The following is a 14,860-nucleotide window of genomic DNA, read 5'->3' as shown; positions in this document are numbered from 1 at the left end:
AATGGATAGAGAAATTAATGCTTTAAAAAAATCAGGTAATTCTGAATATTGAATTGTGTCAAATGACTTCCCTTGATATACCTTTTGAAATAGTTACAATATGCACCAGGCCATTGGACACCAATGTCCTTGAGATTTACATCTTCCCCATGCTAGGAAGACAACAATTACTATTTCAGGCCTAGTCTCCTCTTGCTGTTCTTAGCAACTCAGTAAACAAGCTTGGGACTTGATAATCTCCCTGAAAATTCTGGGCTCTACTAACTTTCTTTCTAGATTTATATGCTAGAAGGTTTTCCTCTTCTGCCGTCTTGGAACTTATATCAAACAGAATGTATTTAAATATATTGTGTTAATGATACTTCTCAAGGATTAAAAAGCTTTCTCAGGTGAGAGAAATATTAGATTTGTTCTACTCATCAATGGAAGTGTGCAAAGACACAAATTTAGATTGGACCTCAAGAAAAACTTTCCAGCAATCACAGTGCTACCAGAGGGAGATAAGCTATTTGAAGAAACACATGATAGAAAGTCTTTTAGGGGCACTGATTGCAGGATCTCTTAGAACTTCTGAAGTTCTTCTGACACTTCTTCTGGATTTCTAAAGATCCAAATCATATCCCCCCAAAAAAGATGACTACTAAGCAGAAACAATTTGAAAAGCACTCGCTCTTTAAGAGCTTTTAAAATGGCAAAAACACCACCCCCCCCACAAAAAAAACAACAACGAAAGCAATTTGATTGCAAGGTGATTACCGCTGATTAAGAACCTTCATAATACAAGGTAATTGAGTTACAAGATTTAAAAGTGAAAACAGGACTTGAGTTGTTTTAAGAGGAGAAAGGAGTGGAATACTTAGGAGATTTTCATATCATTCCACCAGGACGTGGGTGAAACCGACTTCATTGCAGTATGGCCTATACATTGCTCTTCTGTTTTAGGGAAGCAAAGATTTTCTCGAACTTGAGGAATAATAAGTTGAGTAATTCATCTTGAACTATTTCTTAATTTGTAAGGATTCTAGTATTTGGTAATATTGAGCCATTTCCCCAACTCCCAGCAGGAGTTGGGGGAAATTCCTAGCAAGGTTTTGAAAAACAAGTGTTCAAATGTGATCCCACTGATAATGCTTAAAGTGCTATTTAAATGCTAACTAATAGTAATACTCTTTTTTTCTGTGTCAAGTGACTCCTTAGAAACATTTTATCTTAACTCTCATTAATGTTCGTAGATGATATCTCTTGTCTTGCAGTTCTCATCAATATTTATCATAAAGAATTAACTTCTTAACATTTGTTGAGGATTGGTCCTCTGGAAGGCAGTGGTAGCATATGTTTTATTGATCACTTATTTCATTCTGTCCTCTAACCCCTGGGTCTGAAGGAATAACGATCGAGTCCTGTTTAGCGTGTTGGTTTATTCCCTTAAAGCACTTGGGGAGCAGGAAGACGGCCATTTCACAACAGACGCTCTGAGAAACAATGTGATGTCCCTGGGTACTGTCACCTGAGTTTTGAGAAAGACCTCTCTGGTTTTCTCTGGCTCTGTAACCCAAAATCCTACCATGTCGCCTTCAAATGGCTATAAATGTATTTGCTTTCTCAGTGAAGTTTCTGAACATAGAATCAGTGTTCTCATTAGAATGAGAAAGGAAATTGCATGTCTTTCCAAATTCCTTTTGAGATGTCTTGATGCCTTAGGCCTGGCATAAGTGAAGAATTTATTGATCTCCTTCGAGTATGAATTTTATTGATATCTGCGCACTGTATTAAGAGCTGGAAAAAAGATGCATGAGAAAATTAGAGATCACAGAAGAAAATATGGGATGAAATATGAAATGTGGATTACACAGAGTATCAGAGCTAATCAAAGAAATTCTTGGTTTATCATTTCAGTCTTAATTTTGTTTTTGATTTGTCACTTTACCTGAGTAATCATTTCAGGAAATACAATTTGTAGCTGTAATATGTAGAGAATGATGCATTTAATTACAACTGAATTCAAAATAATTTAATGTTATCAGTTTAAAATTAGTCTTTAGTTTGAAAGACCTAAATTGAATTGGTGTAACTTGATAATGTTCTTTTATACAGATTAAATACCTTACACAGCAATTGGAAGCAGCATTTTCATTTTATAAACACTTGGCATCAATTAATCAAAATCTTCAAGAAGAGGTTTTTTTTCACGAAAACCTTGCAGAAGAAATGTGACCAGTTGGAAGCAGACAGCAAACACCTGGAAGAAGAAGTTGTTGCTATTAGACATCATCTGGAAATTCTTAAGCTAAAATGCAGCTAAATGGCACAGAATAAAAACATGATCTTGATGAACGAGCATGGCTGGAAACTGATGAAAAACCAAAGGAACTCCATACATTCCTCCAGGTAACTTCATTTACCACGACTATGATTGTAAAATATTTCAATGTAAATGAAATTTTAGGATATTTTTCCCGGTTCTACACCCAAAGTAAGCATTCCCAGAGATTATGGAGTTGAAGACAACTTTTGGAATTATACATGTTTTTTGTAATGATCCTAATACTAGCACCAGAGTAAATACCAGAGTGCAAACTAATGACTAACTTCCTGTAGAAATAGGGCTGTTGTTGCTTTTAGTTAAAATTTAATTCAGATGAACTTTATGATCAATACTTTCAAAGTTCGAATCTATTTTTAGAAATTGAGAATCGGTCTCTGGATCTCTGACTGAAATTAAAGTGAAAGCTAAGAAGTAGACATCTGTTAATTTCCACGATAAAACTGGGCAGTTTCTCATTAATTTCATTCTTTGTTTTCCGTTTGGTTTAGACTCAGCAGAGACAGACAAGTTAGAACAATGAAGAGAAAATAAATTAGAAATATTTATAATTACAAATTAGAAAATAAGAATGCTCATCTAAGGAACCAAATGGAGCAACCAATAAGAGAACTGGAATCCCAACTCTCAAGAATGACAAACTCATATCAAGACGGTACTGAGGGAGAGAGAGACAGAAATATGCCCAGCTTTCTTTTGAAGATTTAAAAATGAGACAATTATTGTCAAACAAATTATACAGGTAAGCCGAGGCAGAGAAATAATACTTGAACTTATCAGATTGCTCTTGAGCTTTTCGATGATGATTTTTAACAAATCCTTAAGTCAGAAATCCATGACTCCATTGGGAACTCGGTATCAAGAGTAGACATTATATTCATTAATAGAAATGAGTAAACCATTTTTTTTCAAAGTTAACTAGGTAGACAGGAATGAAGTGTGGTCCATTGGAGAAACGTTGGCTTAGCTGTAGAAGCAGAGGACCTGAATTCAAATTTTGCCTGTGATGCTTACTCCCTGGTCTCTCTCATTCCCTGATCCTGAAACCTCTGGTTATTTATTCGCTGTGTCTATCAGATAAAACACAAACTGAAGAAAATGAGTAATAACCTTCATCTTTAAAAAACAATCTTATGTATCTGCTTTCGAAAGGCTGTTAATGTTCAGACTCTTGACAGCAAACAGTGACTGAAGAAAAATGTAGGCAATAGGAAGTCAGAAATATAGATAGTAGGAAATGAGTTCATTGGAATCAGGAAGAAAAAGAAACAAAGAACTCTCTTACTTTCATAAAGTTTGAGGGAGGGTATGAAGGCCTCAGTCTATACTGGGAGTTCTTATTACTGAGTTTTACCCAGACATATGTTTTCCCTCCCTAAATTCATTTATTCAAGAATAGGTTATGCTTTTTGCTCTCACCCTTCTTTGCACCTTTTGCCTCCTTTTCTTGGCGTGTTGCTATCTTGATATGTAGTCTAAGGATATTCAAATGTGGTGGGCATAGGGTAATGTACAAAGTTAAAAAAAATATTTCCAATACCCAGCAGAAAAACACACCTTCCAGCAAATGTTCAGGAGATGAAGGAGCGCTGCCTTCTAGGACCCTTGACAGTAGGACTCTGACCAGTCTTAATTCATCCTGCTCGTCTTCACTCTCATTTTTCAGCCAAACTGCTCTACCACTTACTCTGTATTTTGTCCTGCTCTGTATCCATTCGGGCTATTTGTTGAAATCTCTCTCTTCCTTCAGACACTTTCACAGGTGTAAATTCCAGGAAGCTTTCCTGGATTTTGCTCATCTCCCTGATAATCATTTCCCAATAAATTGATTTATTTGTTTCTTTTAAAGGCATACTAAATAAAAACTCTATCAATTAATGTAACAGAGTACCTACTACTACATGCATGATAATGTAATCCATCCCAAAGTTTGCCAAACTTTGACGTAACAGCCATTTTTTTCTGAACTATTCATAAAGGGAAAGAGTGGACCAATATTAAATAGAAATGACAATGATTATATGTAAGTGTTCAATTATCCCAGGGATCCCTGAATTCATTGGTCTAGACTCTAGCCCAGATTCCCTAAAACTGATACAGATTGAACCCGAGAACCTTTCTCCATCTGGTCTGAGTTACCTAGAGACTTTTTTATTCACTTCTCAGCAAAAACAATCAGCACCTTATTGCCAGGATTTGATTGATCCCCACAAGAATGTACATATAGGGACCAACTTTGATCACATCCAGTAGCATAAGCTATCCCTCTCTCCTGGAAATTAAACCCGTCTTCCAGTTGCCAATAACAATTCCACTGTATCCTTCCTCAACCTGAAAATGCTTCCAGTATGTATGTCCTCTGTTCTCAAAGCAGACCAAAATGACATCATTGTGCTTGAGTCCAGATTCAGTGTGTCTGACTGTGGCTGATGATACCAGTTCCGACTAGCAATGGTCTACCTCACTTTAGGCAGAAATGGTCCTTGTGAGTATTTGTGAACAAATTTGGGTATCCTGTGTTTCCTTTGAGCTATCTCAATTCAGATTTGTTCACAGAGCACAACACCTTTTATGATGTGGTCACCCCATGATGAGCAGTCCTGTGCCAGTGTCTCCGATGTCACATAATGAATTTCAAAGTTCTTAAGAGAGACCATGAGAGTGTCCTTGCATTGCTTCTTCTAACCACCGTGTGAATGCTTGTCCTTTGTGAGTCCTTCAAAAAAGAGTCTTTTTTGCAAGCGTAAGTTTTTCATTCAAACCATGTGACCAGCCCATCAGAGTTGGAGAGTTTGAAGGCCTGAACATTCAATATCTAGAAAAGACCTCAGTCTGGTACCTTGTCCTTCTAGATAATCTTCAGAATCTTCCTAATACCATTCAAATGGAAGAGATTCCGTTTCCCGCCATGGACCTGCTATAGTGTCCAGGTTTCACAGGCATACAACAGTATAATACAGTTTCTCTTCCATAATATTCTTTGGACCCTCCCAAACACTGAGTTAGATCAGTCAGTGCCTGTGTCAGCCTCATTACCAAGGCTGTGATGCTAGGTAAGGTGATGAAAGAAAAAGACTTCAAAAAGTGTGATCAGATTTAGCAGTGAAGATACCATTGGCAACCTTGGAGTAAGCAGTTTGAGTAGAGTTTTAGGGTCACAGTCAGATAAATGGGTTTGAGGAGTGACTGTAAATAACTCTAATATTTAGACAGGGAAAAGGAGGGGAGACACTACAATAAAATATCCTGAAGGGATGCCAAATTCAATGAAGATAGGAGAAATTTTAAAAACCCAGAAATTAAACATATATTGGATAGTGTGGTGTTTATATCACCTTTCATACATCATTGTCCTTAATTTGCACTTTTTGAGCCTAGTATAAAGGTCATGTTATAATATCTGAAATGAGAATACATAAACTCTATAAACTGTTATTTGCATTTTAGATTTGTAATGCATATCGAAAGTTAAAAGGTTAATCATGAAGAATTTAGAGTAAACTTTGAACTACCTTATATTCTACTCACATTAAAATCCGTCCTTGGAATCCTAGCTAACTCTGTGGTGCTGGACAAGCCACCTAACATCTGTGAAATGAGTTTGAGTAATGTTTGTCTCACAAAATGGTTGTAAGGATGCCACAAGATGATGTATATAAAGTGTTGTGAAAACCCTCATGTGTGAGAGAAATGTTAGCCACCGTTATTATTTTAAAGATTTCTGATTTTTTTTTGAATTTTCCCCTACTGTTACTTATTTTACAGGACAAAGTGGTGTGCAAATGATTGGGAGGACGTCACTTAGTCCTCTGAGACAAATAAAGAGGATGACGATTTATCTCCCTTAAACTGTAAGAATATTTTGTTATTGGTTGAACAGCTCAGTAGTGATTGCAAAGGTAAGTACAGTTTAAAATTTCCAAACATAATAACTGTTAAACAGAAATCGAGGACGTGCGTGTATACAAGAAGAGACCATTGCAACCTTATGCCATTCATTCACAACAAAATAGAGGAAAGCCAATCACTGACAGGCCTTGGCCAAGGGGAAAGGGATTGTGTTGATTGCAGGGTCATAAATTTTTCAGCCATCTTCTACTTGTGTCATTTCAAAAACAATTACTAAGGACCTATTTTGTGCTGAATACACAAAGTTTGTATAAGTTATCTCACTGAGTGTGCAATCTAATAGGGGATATACCCTGCCTAGGTAACTCGAATACTGATATGTATATTCATATAAATATAAGTGCATGTGTACCTAAGTAGATATATGTGTACACATGTATATACACGTATATAAATACATATATATGTATTTATATATATAAATATTCATACAAATGCATATTTGTATATATACGCATATGTATGAAATGCACCGTCATAATGCTCTGTGAGCTTCAGTGGGGGAAAGAACACTAACTTTCAAGAAAAAATAACCTGTGTGTGAAGGTAGCATGTGAGTTGAGTTTTAAAGGATAGCTATAGATCATGGGAGTATAGGGAGGTGAAATGAACCTTTGAACTATGGAAACTGAGTAAAAAGGCAGAAAAGTGACAGCGAAAAATCGAGTTTTTCTGGACAGTATTTAGCAGTGAGAATTAAATATGGAAACTTAGGGGATTACAAATTTGCCGAGGGCCGAGATTTTTTCTGTTGCCAAGCACTTAAACTTGGAGCTTCAGTTTCTTAATCAAGAAAATACCATAGTTCACAGGATTTTTTGGGGGGTGGAATGTATCTTGTAAGCCTCTAAGTGCTATATTATATAATGTGTGTTATTAATACTTCATGGTAGGATAAGGTGCATTAATTTTATTTGCTTGGTTGGTGAAAGGAGAACCATTGAAGAGATTGACTTGACTTCAAGTATCAAGAGATCAGGCAGTGATCTCTTTCATGAAAAGAATGGTTAAATTACTAAAATCTTCCATAAAACGGCACAAAATGTCAACAATCTTGTCAGTGTTCTGCCTAATTTTTGTAATTCTTCTGTCAACATGACATATAGTACAGTGTACTGGACACCGTACCAGAAATGGCTAGGTTCAGATTCTGCCTTATACACATACCAATTGTGTGAGTATTAACATGCCTTTTGACTTCTCTGTGCCACAGCTTCTTCCTTTGTTTTGAATCTTTCAGCTTATCATTTCTCTTACCGTCAGCTTCACTTCCTGCTACAATCAGTGTGGCTCCATCTAGCAAGCGAGTTTTGTCTTGTTGCCTCAGTTTTGCTAAACACTGAAATATACGAAGAATTGAAAGTTACCAAGGGAAACCCAATATTCAAATCTGTTGAATCTGTAACTTGACATAACACACGTTACTACCTCTGGGTTAGGTAACAATTTGGCTCCATACCTCTCTGAAGAGTAAAGGGGCAGCTATTTTGCTTAATACTATAAAGAATTTTTCACTTTCCTCTGCTGTTTCAGCTATATTTGTTTCAAGTTACTAGAAGTCTGGCCAATGAATAAATGAAGATTGATATTACCATGTGAATCTTGAACGGTTTTTGCTATTATAAATCTCTAAAGGAGAAGCCGTGTTTCCACACAACTTTGTAAAATAAAACGCATTTATGATACTTATAAAATCATTCAGTATATTTGAAATATATAGATATTAGGTATAGCATCCATTATATTAATCTTATTTGTCCCATCCAGAGTCCACATCAGAATATTTACTTTCCACATATATTTTTCTCATAATGTGAAGAATTCTGAGCTTTCATATATTTTTTTCTATTAAGTAATTTATCCCTTAGTGATCTTTTATCATTTTCTTCAATGCTCACAGAAAAATAGGTTATTCTGATACACAATGTGAAGTTTTTGACCAAGTAATATTTTGTTATATTCTCCGGATTTATGCTTTCATATTATTTTGCCATTGCAAGAGCATTTCAGTTCTGGGAATACTGCTACTGTCTTGCAGATTTTAAAATACTCATATTTTTATTTTGTGTTTTTGTCTGTATACATCTTATTAAACTTGTGAAACCTGAGGATGCTGTTCCTGGATAGGACTGATCACTACAACGTGAAAAAAGGCATTGCCCACTACTCACCAGAAAAGTTAAGAGTTTACAAAGCAAGATTCGTGGACTACAGGAAGAATGGCCAGAAACAGGACAAAGGATATGTGAGTTCGTACACCAAAAAGCAGAATGGAACAGAGAACTCCATGGCCTTAGGTATGAAACTCGCGATTTTAAAGAAAGCCTTGGAAGCATTTTTCTTACTGTTGAAGAAATGTGACAGGGGATTTGAGATTAGAAAGGCAAAAGGACTACGTCATTAAAACAGTATTATTGTTGAGCCTTACTTATTGATTTGCGCTCTAGGGATGTAAGGAAGAGATGTATTTTGAGTGAAATTTGAAAATGGTAGCACAATTATTTGTGTTTTATTTTTCAAAATGAAGTAAAAAAGTCAACTCTGAATAATCAATAGTGATGGGAAAATGGATAGAATTTTATGTACATGCCCTTCTACACATTTCTCCAGAGTCATCCCAATGCATCAAAACTCAGGAATAATGAAAAAAGTCTGTTGTTCTAGCTATATAGAATTTATGGAATTCCTTTTCATTGAATACAAAAAAGAAGTTGTACACAAATAAGAATATGACCTATTTTTCATAGAACTATAATGCCCTAAAGTAGCCTGGATAAAAAATGGGTTCCTCACTGATTTTGATGAAGGCTAGAAGGGGGGCAGTGAGACCCTTGCCAAGATCATAGTACAAGGGGCAGTTCACTTCGAATGAATGCAAAGACTCAAGCATTTCTGAACTCAAAGTAAAGATTTACATTTTTCAGCGGACAAGGGTCCTTAGGGCACCTGCAACCTTATCTGTGTACAGGTAATGTTTCTAGAGCATTTTCTATAGTAAAACATGTGTCAAATAGGCTAACTAGATGATTCAAGGTGGGATTAGGGAATGGTTAGTTCTTAAAGGAACATGTAGTTTTGCTACTGGGGAGGTATTTTACCCAGCATGCGTCTGGAAACGAATAAGTGCCACTCCATGGAGGTATGATTTTAGGCCTGAAACCTCACTAAGTCAACTAGTGGTCAGGACTGACCACTGGCCACAGGACTGGCTAAAGAATACCGTCCTGATCTCATGAATATCTTGTTGGAGGAGATAAATGAAAGGGAGTGTACTTATATCGAAGTCTAAGATACATATGATTGGTCAGTGAGTAGTGAATGTCATTATGATCAAGTACACAAACAGGTCAGCCAGCATACAGCTGTTTAAACTCATGAATTCTCTAGTTGGAACTTGCTACTGTATCAGTAAATGAGAAAATAGTGGTTGCTGGGGCAGGCTGTGTTCTTGGCCTGGGGGGAAACTGCCTGAGATAGGGTTTTGAGGCTAAGAACAAATGTTATCTTTGAAGAGAAATGTGATTTTAGAATAGGAGTCCAATCACATGCACCCAAGCACCCCATCAATTTCTAACATGTCCTGACTTTGTGGGCCTGTGCAGGCCAACAAATTCTCAGTGCCACAGGTAATACGAAAAGGTAAGCTTCAAGGGGTAGAGCACGGACCACTCTGCATCAATAGAGGGAGTTTCTTGACAATGAGTTCCCTACATGGATTTAGTTCAGCTGAAATGAACATTCTTTTTCTTTTAGACATCCAGATGAGTATATTCAAATGGCATTTATTACTTCCTTCCACTGAACTGTCATTGAAAAAAGGCAATTTTCACCTAGGTTTACTCTGAAACAAGAGGAAGTGAAGCAAGTGACTGCAGAAATGCCATTTGAAAATATTAGACATCAGTTCAGGAAAAAAGAATGATGATGTAAAAAAGTGGAGCTCAACAGAAACTTCAATGCTTTCTCAGAATTCTGGACCTTGAACTGAGAACAGTAGCAAATCATTTGAATCAGGGAAAATGAAATTTAAAAGACACTATTTCCATCTCTTTTTGTTAAGAATATGTATGGGTTGCCTGGAATAGGGAGGTGAGTATTATAGTCTTTTTAATCTTAAGAAAGGGCTATGATTTTTATATCACATAAATCTAAATTGGTCCCAGGTCATAGAAGAGCTCAGAAAGGATTTTGAAAATCACATAAGAGAAATAGAGGGAAATTTGGAAGAGAAAAGAGAGTAAGGCAAAAAAAATCATAGGCAAAATAGGAGTCAACAAGTTCATAAACGAGACCAAAAATATCTTGAAGGAAATAACGTGTTAAAAAAGTGGACTAGGCCAAAGGGCAAAAGAGGTGGAAAAAAATCAATGAGGAGAAGAATGCCTTAAAAAGCAGAATCATCCAAATTTTAAAGGAAACTCGAAAGTTCGTTGAGTAAGTGAGTCCTTAAAATTAGAATGGAGCAAACAGAAGATAAAGAGTGTATCAGAAATGAAGAAATGACGAAGCAAAACCAAAAGAATATAAAACACAAAATAATCTGAAATATCTAACCGAAAAACATCTGACCTGGAAAATAGATGCAGGAGGAATAATTGAAAAAATCTTCGACTACTTCAAAGACATGATATAACAAGAGTCTCTACATCATATTTCTAAAAGTTCTAAAGGAGAACTGATATTCTAGATATTCTAGAAACAGAGGATAAAATAGAAATTGAAAGCAGGCACCTATCATCTCCCGGAAGAGATACGAAAAGGAAACCTCCCAGAATGTCATAGCCAAGTTCCAGAGGTCCCAGGTCAAGGATAAAAAGCAGCCAAAAAGAAATCATGCAAATATTGTGGAACAACAATCCCAATACCACAAGAATTGGGCGCTTGGGCAATATAAAAGTCAGAGAACTTGGAATATATTCTAGAGGTCAAAGTAGCAAGGATTAAAACTGAGACTTACTTACCTATCAAAACTGAGTGGGGGAAAATTATATTCAATGATGCAGAGGAATTTAATACATATTTGAGTAAAACAGAGCTCAACAGAAAAAGAATCTTACAAATACAAGACTTAAGAAAAGCATGGAAAGGAAAGTAGGAAAGAGATATCATAAATAACTTATTAAAATGAAACTGTTAACATTACTATATGGAAAAAAATTTGTAACTCATGAGACTTTTCTCATTATGATAGTTGGCGGGCACTGGGTGAGTTGAATATCAAAGGATGGTATTGAAAAGTAATATAAAAGTTGAAAGAGGAATGTACCGGGAGGAGGAGAAAGGAACAAGGGACAGGTGGAAGGGAGCAATTTATCTCACACAAAAGTGGTAAGAGAACGCTTTTACAGTGGACGGGAAGAGGAGGGAGGTGAGAGTGAGAGAGTCAACCTTACCATCATCAGAATTAGCTTAAGGAAGGAATAACATCCACACTCTCTTGGGTATGGACATCTATCTTACCGTACAGGAAAGTAAGGGGAAGGGCATAAGAGGGGGGGATTGACAGAAGGGAAGAAGTTTGGGGGAGGGGGTAATCCAAAGCAAACACTTTGAAGGAGGAACAGGGTGAAATGAGAGACGAGAATAAATGGGAAGTGTGATTGGATGGAGGCAAATATAGTTATTCTTTCACAATATGATTATTTTGGAAGTATTTAGTATGACTTCAAATGTATAACATATATTGAATTGCTTGAATTCTCAATAAAGGTGGGTGGGGAGGGAGGAAGGGAGAGAACTTGGAACTCAAAGTTTTGAAAACAAATGTTATAAAATTGTTTTTACATGGAAATGGGAAATACAACAGGCAATGCAGTTTACCAAGCTACTTCATCCTAAACAAGACATAAAATAAATAATGTCTTAAATAAATAAGTTATGTTCAATCATTTGTAAATATGTACACATAAATATAAAACAAACAAAAAAATTCCCGTCTAGTATCATTTGAATGTAAAATTACAGTCTAAAAGGCCATGGAAAAGTACAATGGAATTGGTACTTTGTGAAGTATTTCTCCCAATACAGAATCAGCATGATGTAATGAATACAATAAGCCTCAAGTCCAGAAAGATCTGGTTTCAAATGTTGACACAGAGTTCATCTTACCTGACTCTGAGCCAGAGGTCTGAAATTGCCCCAAATTTCTTCACAAAACTCAGTCCTGGGGGCATCTATTTGACACCACTGATCTCTCCTCACCTTCCATAAGAATATAAGTTCCAGAGAAATCCTCTCTTTTTGCAGAGAGTATTTCCTTACCTGAAAATTCTTGGCGAATGAAATTTCAAGTTCATTCCCTTTTGCTCTTCCTTACATTACACTTTAGTATACATCCCTCACTATTTCAGAATAGTTCGTTGCTCTCTAGGATCTTTATCTTTTACTTATTTTCTTATTAATTTACGTAAAATTATTCAAGTCTTTCTACATGGAGGAAAGACAAAGTCTTCATAAGTCAGAGCACTGGATGGAACCTGTTAATCACATGAAATTCAGTAAGAATGAATACAAAATTATATAATTAAATACAAAATAGTTTCATAAGTATAAGTTGGAGGAAATAGAATTGGACAGCATTTTGTCTGAGAAGATGTTAATCTTAGTCAGTTCTAAACTGAAGCTGAGTTGGTACTGTTATCTGAGAACCCAAAAGCTAGTGTAATTTTGCATCCTATTCAGAGAAGCATAGCTTTCAAAACAGACAAGGTGAAAATCCCTGTGTACTCTGAAGTGAATAGATTGGCTTATCCTGATTAATTCATTTGTGGCTCTCACAGAATTATGATAAGTAGTAAGCACGATGCCTAACAGGAAGACCCTGGGGGTCCATGACTTGTGAGGATCTGTTAAAGGAACTAAAGATATTGATTCTTATGTCTTCAGGATTTTGAAGGACAGTCATTTTGAAAAAAGATGAAGCATTCTGTGCTTCAGACTGAGGATCAGAGCTCGGAGCAATGGATCAGAGTTTCCAAAATGTACATTTTTAGAGTGAATGTCAGGAAAAAATTGTTAACCAACACAAACATCTTGAAACAGAATGCGCTCACTTGAGACGTGGTGGCCACCCCCACCTGTGAAGCCTTCAAGTTGAGGCTTGTAAGAGTTAGGTCCGTAAGAATTGATAAGGCTTGCCTTGGGTAGTGACTGAGGTTGCTTTCCATCTTTGAAATGCTATTATATTTTGGCTTTTCATTTTCAGTAGCATGCATTTCTTTTAATCTATAAAGCTAATTTCCTTGCTTTTTCACATTCTATAATCTAGTTGAAGGTCAAATGTTGTTGCTGACTTTGGAAGGAAAAAAGACGATTTAAAATTTTCTGAAATTGTTGTCCCCAGGACGAAGAAGAGCTCATCTCAAAGAGACTTTTTTCTGGAGCTAAAAGCCAGAGTTGAACAAGGTGGAATTGTGAATAATCCTCTTGGAAGCAGAAAGAAAAAGAAGTAGCTTCTTCCCAAATCACTGAGATTTCTGAGGTATTCACTTTGATCACTTTCCAACCTATGTCCATATTTTCAAAATCAGGATTGTGCTTCTTCATTTTGGGACATATTTGTCATCCTCAGTCCGGTACATCTGTCTACAGCACACAAGTCGGGACATGGCTGGTTATCAAAATCCGCATATGCTGTTTGTTATGTTTGGTTGTTCCTTTTTCCTTTTTCATTCAATGGCCATTCTTGAGACCCAACTCTACTTCAACTCAAAAAATCCCTGGATTTCAGTAATGCCTTTGCCTTTTCTGGTCAGAGAAAAAGGGGAGCTCATCAGTGTCATTCACCCCTAAATTAGTGGGAGAAAGGAATGCAAAGAGGTAGAAAGTGACACCTCCAAAACAAACCATTTTTATTCCTTGATTAAGCGATTCATCTCTTTGTACTTTTCACGAGAGAGATTAAGGGTTACTATATATATATATATATATATATATATATATATATATATATATATATATATATATATATATATATATATATATATATATATATATTATATATATATATATAATATATATATATTATATATATATATATATATATATATATACAGAGAGAGCAAATATATAAAAATAGAGCAAATTAATAATATATAATAATATATATAATTATATATAATATAATAATATATAATATATATACATACATATATATGTATATATATACACACACACACATATATATATATTATTAATTTGCTCTATTTCACTTTGTTGTCTCATTCATGTCCCATGAAAGAGAAGTAAAAAATATTTGCCACAGAAAAGCTTTTCTTAGATTTCTGACTTCTGGCTTTATCTGTGACCTGAATTCCTACATTCATTGTAATTCAACATTGCTCACAATGATAGGAATACATATTCATCAAATTCTAAGTTTACAGTTTTGCATTTTCATATTTTCTTCAAAAGTTGTTTGAAGGAAATCATTTGTGTTGGTGGCCCCGAGTAATCCTTGGTTAATGGTGCCCTGGGGTGCTCCTTTTAACTCAGCTGAAACCTCCTCATACCCTCCTGCTACACTTCCAGAAAGGATGTCACAGCATGGAGCTTATAAGCTTTTTGATGTAACTCTTTCCACCAGTCCTGAATGGGGAACAATGCTCCTGGACCAGTTTTACTATGATA

This window comes from Notamacropus eugenii, chromosome 2 (assembly GCF_028372415.1).
Source record: "Notamacropus eugenii isolate mMacEug1 chromosome 2, mMacEug1.pri_v2, whole genome shotgun sequence".
Lineage (NCBI taxonomy): Eukaryota > Metazoa > Chordata > Mammalia > Diprotodontia > Macropodidae > Notamacropus > Notamacropus eugenii.
The sequence above is the reverse complement of the archived record's forward strand: the minus strand, read 5'-3'. Positions refer to the sequence as shown.